Source organism: Hevea brasiliensis, chromosome 8, assembly GCF_030052815.1.
Source record: "Hevea brasiliensis isolate MT/VB/25A 57/8 chromosome 8, ASM3005281v1, whole genome shotgun sequence".
In the NCBI taxonomy this organism is placed as follows: Eukaryota; Viridiplantae; Streptophyta; class Magnoliopsida; order Malpighiales; family Euphorbiaceae; genus Hevea; species Hevea brasiliensis.
This window is the reverse complement of record NC_079500.1, coordinates 75,190,443-75,201,126: the sequence shown is the minus strand read 5'-3', so window position 1 is coordinate 75,201,126 and position 10,684 is coordinate 75,190,443. Positions and strand designations below refer to the sequence as shown.

The window sequence follows — 10,684 nt, the reverse complement described above, 5'->3', positions numbered from 1 at the left end:
AGTGAAAAATCAAATATTCCTTTTGTCAAAAGGATTAACATTTCCATTCAAGTCCTCCTAACTAATTTATAAAGAGTGCGAAGTTAAATCTACTTACCCTAATTAAGGGACGAGGTGGGGTGCCTAACACCTTCCCCACCCGTTTACATACCCCGAACTTAGAATCTCTGTTTTGAAGTGGTTTTATTTCACTTTATCTTCACAAATGGTTTTCTTTAATTTCCCTCAAAACTAAAGTGGCGACTCCTCATTCTTCTCCACTTCGGTGAGGGTTCGTTCAGGCGACCGCAACACACCTTGCGACATTAATCTATGCACATTCGCCAACTAGTCACTGTTCTTGTGGGAATTAATTCATTATTTTCATTTTTGACCACTGTCATTCCACCCTTTTTTGTGACAACATGTACTGGGCTCACCCAAGTACTGTTTGAGATAGGGTATATGATCCCTGCATCAAGCAACTTCAAAATTTCCTTTTTAACAACTTCTTTCATATTTGGGTTCAACCTCCTCTGATGTTCAATAGATGGCTTACAATTTTCTTCCAAAATAATTCTATGCATGCAAAAGTGTGGGCTTATTCCCTTAATGTCATCTATGGTATATCCTAAAACTTTCCTGAATTGCCTCAACACTCTTAATAACTTAACATCCTCTAAGGTACTCAAGTTTGCATTTACAATTACTGGATAAGTGTTATTGGTGCCAAGAAATTCATACCTGAGCTGAGAAGGAAGTTGCTTAAGTTCTACCATAGGTGCATCTTCTTCCTTGAATGATGATTGCTTAGATTCAACTTTTTCCTTTTGTGTGAGTTGAAAAACTGGAGCAGAAATGAATGGTGGACTACCCTCTAAATGTTGAGCATATGCAGCCACATGAGGGTTGTCATAGTCTATGCCTCCTCCATGAACCAAACAATTTTCAAGTGGATCTTCCGGATATTTCTTTCTGAAATGTTCTTTAACCAGCTCATCAATAATATCAACTCTCAAGCAAGAATCAGCTTCAGAATGATGCTTCTTCATAGAGTTATTAATATTGAAAACCAATTGATCTTCACCAACTCTAAGAGTCAATTTTTCTCCCTTAACATCAATCAATGCTCCTGCTGTAGCTAGAAAGGGTCTTCCCAAGATAATTGGAATATTAGAATCTTCTTCCATGTCCAAGATGACAAAGTCAACAGGTATATAGAACTTCCCAACCTTCAGAGGCACGTTCTCCAAAATCCCTTCATGATACTTAATTGATCTGTCAGCTAACTGAAGAGAAATGTGGGTTGGCTTAAGATCTCCCATATTGAGCTTCTCATAAATGGAAAGGGGCATAAGGCTAACACTAGCCCCTAAATCACATAAAGCTTTTGTAGAACATGATTCCCCAATGTGGCATGGAATTGAAAAACTCCCTGGATCCTTGAGCTTTGGAGGAAGTTTCCTTTGGAGGATAGCACTACATTCTTCTGTCAAAGCTACAGTTTCATGGTCTTCAAGTTTCCTCTTGTTTGAGAGAATTTCTTTTAAGAATTTTGCATAAGAGGGCATTTGTGAAAGAGCATCAATAAAAGGCACATTTATGTAAAGCTTCTTCAAAACCTCTAAGAACTTCACAAATTGCTTATCAAGCTTGGCTTTTTAAAATCTTTGTGGAAAGGGAAGTTGTGGCTTGTAAGGCTCTGGAGGTATGTATTTCTCTTCTTTCTCTTCAACCTCCTCTTTACATTTTTCTGCACTCTCTTGTTTTTCACCCTCATCAGTTTCTTTCTCATTTTTTCTCTTCTCACTATTTTCACTTTTCTCATTATTTACAACTTTCCCACTTCTTAAAGTAATAGCTTGACACTGCTCTCTTGGGTTTCTGGTTGACTTGGAAGTTTTCCAAAAGACTTAGTACCTGAGGAAGATGCTTGTTATGCAATCTGATTTTCCAGCATTCTGTTATGTGTTTGCATCTGTTCTAGCCTTGTTTTCATCTCTCTCATCTCCTCATCATGCTTAGTTTGGTTAACAAGAATCTGTTGTAATAAAGCTTCTGTGCTGGAACTTTGTCTTGCTGTTTTGGTGGAGGATTCATAGTTTTCTGCTGAAAATTAGGCAATGGTTGCCTATTTTGCTGATATGGAATTCCTTGTTGCTATTGTGGTTGAAAATTCTGATTTGAAACTTGACTTTGCTGATTTCCCCATGAAAAGTTGGGATGATTCCTCCAAGTTGGATTATAAGTTTGAGAGTAAGGATTTCCCATTTGCTTGTTTCCATAATTACCAATATATGCAACTTGCTCTCCATAGTCTACTCCACAGCTGGTAGTTCCTTCTGCATAAGCAACTTGTTGTGAACTTCCAGATGATGATGATGAACTAACCAACATACTCAAATCTTCCATCTTCTTAGCCAAGACATTTGTAAGTGCATCAAACTTCGCATTAATCATATTGAATGGATCAAGGTCATACATTCCTGCAGCTTGCCTCTTTTGAGTTGGAGCTGGTCCTCTTGGACTACTCCAAAGATGAGTATTCTTTGCAATTTTCTCCAGTAGCTCATAAGCTTCATCTTCATGCTTCATAATAAATTCTCCTCCTGTTTGAGCATCAATAATCCCTCTGATTGCAGGAGTAACATTGGTGTAAAAATTCTGGTTTATCATCCATTTAGGAATGGCATGATGTGGGCATCGTCTCTCTAATTCCTTCCATCTCATCCATGATTCATAAAGAGTTTCATCTTCTTTTGGTCTGAAAGCTGTCATTTGATTCCTCAATTCTTGAGTTTTTCCAGGTGGAAAATATTGTGCAAGAAATGCATCAGTGAGTTGCTCCCAATTTGTAATGGAGTTGTGAGGTAAAGAATCAAGCCAATCCAATGCTCTATCTTTCAAAGAGAATGGGAATAGCTTCAATCTTGCTGCATCATCAGACACTCCAGGTTGTTTTTGCATGTCACAGATCATAGCAAATTTCTTTAGATGTGTGTGTGGATTTTCAGAAAGATGTCCCTCGAATTGCGAATTTTGAATCATTTGAAGAACTCCAAAATCCATCTTGTAGCTATTTGCATCAATTCTTGGTCTTGCTATGCTCTCTCTCAAGTCATCAAAACGAGGAAAAGCATGATCCATCATACTTCCCCTAGGCACATTAGCATTTATAATCTCTTCACCTTGGGCTGCATTTTCATTATTTCGATCATTTCCAACATTACCTCCACCAATTCTAATTCTTTCATTAGCCATGTCTGCTTCTAATTCAGTTTCTCTCAAAGCTTCTTTTCTTCTTCTGGTTTCTTTCTTGTTGGCTTTACAAAATTTCTCAATTTCAGGATTGAACAATAAGGATGTGTCACTTGTGCTTCTAGCTCTTCTCATAAAAGATTAAAAATACCTGAAAAAGAACAAACAAACACAAAATGAAAAGATAACAAAGATAAAACTAAAAACAACTAAAATAATCAAGAATTCAATCTTAAACACACAACTCCTCGGCAACGACGCCAAAAACTTGATGTGGCCCAACCGCAAGTGCACGAGTCGTACAAGTAATATAGAAAAGATATCGTTCCCACGAGGAGTTGTGTTAATGATTGAATTTTTGATATAAAAAGTTGACTAAATTGAACTAATTTTGAAATTAAAGCAATAAATTAATGGGTATTGGAGTATGAAATCTATATGTGCAAAATTAATAATCTATCCAACAATGTATTAATTAAACTAAAATTGCATCAATTTGAAATAAGCAAGTTGAAATATGGCAAAATTTAAAATGGCAAGCAATTAAATTTGATTAGAAATTAACAATGATAAAAAGGCGATTCCGGAGTTCGGGATTTCATATTCGAGCTATTTTGGGATTTCAAATTGGTTATCCAATCTTGAGGAACTTACGGGTTTTAAGGAGATTAATTCTTAAATCCTTTGAATACCCTTTCGAGTGAGACAAAGAGTGCCTTAATCAATCTAATCCTACTTTCGTGGAGTTAGAGTTAATTAAGACCCATTAGGTTCTTTAATTAATCTGTGAATACTCTTAATCCTTAGTCTATTTCTAGATCTAAGTTAATTAAGTCCAATTTCTTGATTATCTATCACAAGGCCTTCTCCTTTCGGTGCCTCAACCATGGATTAAGAACATTACTTAATGGGATCCTACACTAAGCATGTCATTAAGCACACAAGAAATGAATAAAACTCATTAAGACCACAAAATATGGATTACCCAATCAAAATCCACAAAATATCTCAAATATTACAACCCTTACTCCAGAATCAAAGTAAAACTACTCACTATCCATAATATTTACAAGATATTGTGAATTTAAATGGAAATAAAGCTTTAATCTAAGCTAAGAAATAAGAAACTAAACACTAGAAATGTAGGAAAAATGTAAGGAAAGAAAGAAATCTTCAAATCTGGTTAGAAATGGTGTGGGAGAGATTTGTGGCTCTTCAGCTGCCCTTTTTGCTCCTCTTCCTTTCCTTTTCTGCTCCTCCCTCTCTTTCTAAAATGGGAAATAAGGCTATTTATAGAAATTTTCTGACATGGAGCCCTAAAATGGTGTGTTTTAGGAGGAATTTTCTAAGGGAATCTTCTGCCAGCTCATTAATGAAACCTTTGTGGGACTGCATAAGTGGACTGCATAAGTTATGCAGTCCCTTATGCAGTTTTCCTACAAAACAAAGTAAAAATTACAAATTAATCCAAAATTGACAATTATGAAAAACTAACTAATTAACTAATGAAATTAGCTAAAAATTGACTAATAATCAAATAAAATGGCTATAAAATTAAACTTAAATGACTATGCAAAATGTATGCATCACCTGGCGAAATCTCAAAATGTGGTACAAGCAGCCTACTCTGCTACTCTGTCCGTCTGTCTACTTGCAACAGCAATGAAAAAGCTATCGCTGAGTAAAATTTACTCAGTGGTGCACAATAATAATTTAAAATGTGGTATGTAAACCTTTTATTGACAATTTACAATACAAACAAATCACAATTTTTTTAAAGCTCATATAACACAAATTCGATCAAACAATTGAATAACACAGTGTTGCCAATCAATAACACAATTTGATCAAATAACTGAATAACACAGTTTTGCTAATCAATAACACAATTTGATCAAATAACTGAATAACACAGTTTTGCTAATCGATAACACAATTTAGGCCATGACACAAATTTTTTCGAACATGCCGTGTTGTACACCACGACAAGGCACACTCACCCCACTAATCGAAATCAATGAAGGAGGAAGCTAGCTAGATAATGAGTACTCATCCACACTCACCTTAGACTGGCAAGTCAAAGAGGGAGGAATATAATCACACTCACCCCATAAATGGAGGAGGAACATAGTAACATTGTCATGCCAAGTGAGAATCAAAACAATTTCAAATCATAATATTTCATACAAACCACAATTCACATTTTATCTCAAAATTTCTATTTGTAAAGTAGGCAACACAATATTTTCCAAATAATATTCTCAAAGCCAAAACAATAAAAAAAACTATTCATAACTCATTTCTCCAAATAAATTTTCTAGTAAAAGCAGTGAATATAAAAGTATTGCATACAAACACAATTTAAAACTATAATGTTCAATTAAAATTTTAAGTAGAAAATGAGAAATCAAAATTATTATGCACAAACCTCTGATATATACCTCTTGGCCCTGACTCAGTGTTCCTTATGCTTCTCAATATCCTTTCCAACTGAAACACACAATTTAAAGTTTTTCAGTACTCAATGAATTTGTTTCCAACAATAAAATCCAATATTTTAATTTTCTTAGTACTATTCCCTTCAATTCATTTCATTAGTCAACCTATAATGTTGACCCTTGATGCACTCTAAGTGAGTCAATTCTAATGTTACCAATACGTCACATTTTATAGCCCTTTAGTGTTGATATATATTACCAATTTCATTTCCAAGTGTATTGCATTTTATTATAATTTACCGGATTTCAGTGTACTATTTTGACCTAGCCGGACGACCTAGTTCCCTCAATTTTTGGGTTTTGGTCCAAACTAAAAACTTGTAGGTCTATGTCTTATTGCACGCGGGGAAAAATATCAAGTCATTCTAAGTTGTGTAGACCAAGATATGGTAGGCTTAGGTCATTTTTAGGTCACTTTTGGTTCGGCCAGTTTTGGTACCTGAACTTGTGTAAGCTATTTGGCTTGGTTCTGGCCATTTTGGGCTTTGGTGTCTTCATAGGAATTGTAGATATATGTCTAAACTATTCATGGTAAAAATTTCAGGTCATTTAGACCTGTTTTGAGTAAGTTATGGTCAAAACACTAACTGCTGCTCAAATGGTCAATTTTCAGGCTTTCAAGTCACTAATCCCGATTTGGTCATTTTTCAAGTCACCTTCTAGGCAGAATTTAGGTAACATTTCTACGTGAAAGTTAGCCTATTTGGTGTCTAGTTTCACCCTCCATTGGCCTCATACCAATTGGGTTCACAGTTTGGCACTTATGACCTAATTTAGGTACTGCCATCAATACACAACCTGCACAAAATACTTACACTTCCAATTTGATATTCCTTCTCCTCCTCATTACTTCAATATTCAATTAATGGCACTTCCATATATATATATATATATATATATATATATATATATATATATATATATATATATATATATATATATATATATTGTACACAATTCTAGCAAGTATGTTGGGCAGAAAACTCAAGTGCTCAATGCACACAATTCACCATTCAAGCTCAACATTCACTTCCACCAAAATTCAACATATCTCAATATCAATATTACACATACACTTCAATATACTCATACTCATACTTCAATATCACTTACACATGCTGCCCACAATTTAATACTATTATATTTCATTAATAAACTTCATATTCACACACAAATTCATGATATTATAGGCTGCCAAACATGGCAGTTTGCCAAAGCATCAAGGTCCCATTTCAAACCCTTAATTCAAGCACTAATATGCACATACTTGGACATTAACCTACTACAACTTTTATTTGAGTTAATCAACCTTAATTCCCATTCAATACATATAATAATAAGTCACTAACCCTACATTTCCATGGCTGCCAAAATTAAGGTTCACCAATACTCATCATTTCCTCAATTTTTCTTAGCAATTCAACTTACCCAAAGCTCAACACAAGGACTATTGAAGGAAAATGGAAAGATTAAGCACTAACCTCAACTTGAGCTTGACAAATCCTTGAAATTTCTGAAGCAACGGAAGCGTGAAAAACACAAGATTATACCATTGAATTCAAAAATTTTCACCTAGGGTCACATGCACCATGCAAGATTTATTTTTATATATTTGATTTCAATGATAAACAACATATTAAAACTCTTTTAATATGTTTTTGGATCTGTATTTGCCATTTAAGATTTTAAAATTAATCAGATTAATTTTAGAACCCTAGATTAAATCAAGAACGATTACACTAACCTCTTGATGTGCTGCAGCGTGTCTGCGCCTTTGAGATTCGTCTTCAGGACACCAGATGTTGTCCCTCTAGCTTGTCCACACCAAGAACACCTATGGAAGCCCTTGAATGGCTTCTAAAGCTTTTTCTATTAATTAGAAAATCAAGTTCTGCCTTTTAAGAGATTAGAGATGTAAACAGGACACTAGAAACAATTTCTAGTGTTCTTAATTCAAGAGATTGATGGCTAATCTCTTTGAATTGATGAGAGATGAAGAGAAATAGCTGGAGAGGCTCAAAGTGGCGTGACAATTGAGAGGAGAGGCTGCTGGTTATGTTTTCTTTTCATAACCACACTTAAATAGCTAGGTTAACACATTAAACCCTAGCCACATGTCACCTTTTGATTAGCTCTAGGTTTAAGTAACCCAATCACATTGTGCCAAGTGTCAAACCTATATTTAATCTTGATTTTAATCATCTTACATGATTAAAAAACATTTGGCAAGCTTATATGTTATGCCATGTGTCACCATCTCATGGTGCCACGTGTCACACTGTGAAATGACCAAAATGCCCCTGTGTCTTAATTTTGAGTTCTTAACCCAAAATAATTATTTTCTTCTTCTAATTAATTTATATCAAATATAAATTAATTAATTAATATCTATTAATTAATTTCTCATCAATTAAATTCATATTTAAACACTTTAAATATAAATTTAATTTATACTACACATCCAATAATCTAGATTTGGTTTCAAGTCATGCTAGGGACTTTGCAATTTAATTGCAAACCAAATCTATTTAATTAATCAATTAAACTCTTTAATTAATTAATTAAATCATATTTAAATAGGTGATAACTTGTGTATGTGTGTGACTTACTAGGCTCATCACTAATTGGCAATGAGACATGATATCAACTCTTAATATCATCGGAACTCTTTCTTACCATAAATGATTTCTCTAAATCATTTTATGAACCTCATAGACCATGGTTAACACCTAGCATAGCATGCCATGGCCACCCAATTAGTAATAAGATTTACCTTAAATGAACCTATAATCATATGTTACCATGCACTAGAATCTCTCTGTTACAAAATCCCAACTCAAGCTGGAGTCATGGTTTATGTCAAACTCCATTTGCTATGAATATTATGTTCTCTTTTAATTCCAGTTCTTGATTAAAAGATTTTTCTCATCAGAAACTCTTTTCTGAATAAATCTATCTGTCCTGGCCAGGAACTTGAAACATCAAGAACAATTAAATGAACATAGGATTTTATCTCTATTTACTTAGAGGAACAGATTCCTTCTTGATCAACACCTACCTCCATATATAACTAGCAGGAGCCAACACATGCCCATATACCCATACATAGTACAAGTATGAAAGCAGTATCAAACTCAAACTACCTATATACAAGATGACTGTGCTATCTCAGGTCTAAAGATTATATGCACTGATATGATTTATAACAAAACATTGACAAGAGTAAACTCCATGTGCTTGTCATAAGTGTCACTGGTTCAGCCTACTTATCATTTATAAGTGCCTATCATGTTTGTTATATGGCATGAGACTCACCATTCCATCTTATTTATATCTCATATAAATAACTTGGGAACAAACATGAATACAATCTTTCTGGATAAGTCATGTCCTTATTATGAAGTATCCTCGATTGTGAACCTATTTATGATACTTTGTGCTAGAAATATTGTCACTCATATTCTTAACAACTTAAGAATAATATTTCTAACAAAATATCAATGGACCTTTTCTATTACACATAAATATATTATGTAAACGGAAAAGTGGAAATGCCTTTTATTATTAAAAATATGTACAAGATACATACTAAATGATATGCTCTAGGGCATACTACTAACAATTTCCTCTCCTTTTTGCTGCCTATAGGTTGCCCATGGTGCAAGGATCATTTTTCTTGAAGGAAGCTTGAAGAAATAATGGCTTGATCATGGAGAACTTGAGCTCATGCATGAAACGGCCATGGTGAATTTGGGAGGATTTCATTTCGGCCATGGATGAAAGCTTGAAGAAAATGAGATGGTTTAGTGGAACAATCTGTCCCAATTACTTATATAGGTGGCTCAAGATGAGAGTTAGTGGAGCACTTAAGAATTGTAACATCCTCATTTTAGCTAGTCTGTACAGTCTACTGTTCCGGTGACCAGTGTCGATCTGGATAGCTAGAACGTTCGGAAAAATATTTAAACTAAAGTGAGGAACTAAAAATTAACTCAAATAATTAATAAGAAAAAAAAATTTAGGAAAAATTATAAAATAATTTTTGGGACTCCAAAGAAGGGTCATTGAGGTTCTTATGGCATTAGAATGCCAAGAAAATACTTAGAAAAATTTTTCAATCGGTACAGACAATTTTGACCCGTTAAGCCAAACAAAGGGCATTTTGGTCATTTCGTCTTCAGAAATGATTTTTGGGCCAACTTGTCAAGTTAAATAAATAATTTATATAACATAAAATATGAATAAATATTATTAAAAATTTAATTGCAATTAAATAGATAAGAAATTGAGAGCAAATGATAGAAAATGGATTTATGACATCACCATGATGTCATTAAAAATTCTCCCAACCAACCCAATGTTGACACATGGCATAAACATATATAAAAGAGACTAAATGGGCTGGAAAAGGAAACAAGAATCAGACCTCCTCTCTCTTCTTCTTCTTGGCGTCACCTCTCCCACCATAACCTCCTCTCTCTTCTTCTTCTTGGCATCACCTCTCCCACCTTAGCCCTCCATAGCCAAGCTTTACCCAAGCTTGATTTCTTGGGTTTTCATCCATTAAAACTTAAATTTCTCAACACAAAAACTTGCTCCTACACCTTGGTGATCCTTTTGGGAGCAAAAAGAAGAGGACAACAAGAGTTTTAGCAAGTGGGAAAATCTCCCTCCTTTGAGGTTAGTGACCTAACTATGAATTTTACTTTAAATTCATGATAAGGACATTGAATGAGTGTAAATTACAAAGAAAAAAAATTGTTGAATACCATTTGTATGTAAACCCTAGATTTTTGGTAGCCATGGTTAGGGTTTTCTTGTGTTGAGTTTAATGGAATTAAAAGATTATCATGGTTGCGCATAATATGTATTTACTAAGTGGATTGAAGAAATGCAATGAAAATGCATGAAGGGTAATGTGTGAGTTAGGGTTTGGGGTGGAAAAATGG

The 10,684-nt window shown here is 34.2% G+C and overlaps 1 non-coding gene across 1 annotated transcript; it reads left to right on the top strand.

Moving 5' to 3' along the window:
- Positions 1-2,665: 2,665 nt before the first annotated feature.
- Positions 2,666-2,772, top strand: LOC131182787 (small nucleolar RNA R71). Its single transcript, XR_009151048.1, has one exon. It is a non-coding gene; the product is annotated as a small nucleolar RNA R71 (small nucleolar RNA).
- The last annotated feature ends 7,912 nt before the right edge of the window (positions 2,773-10,684 follow it).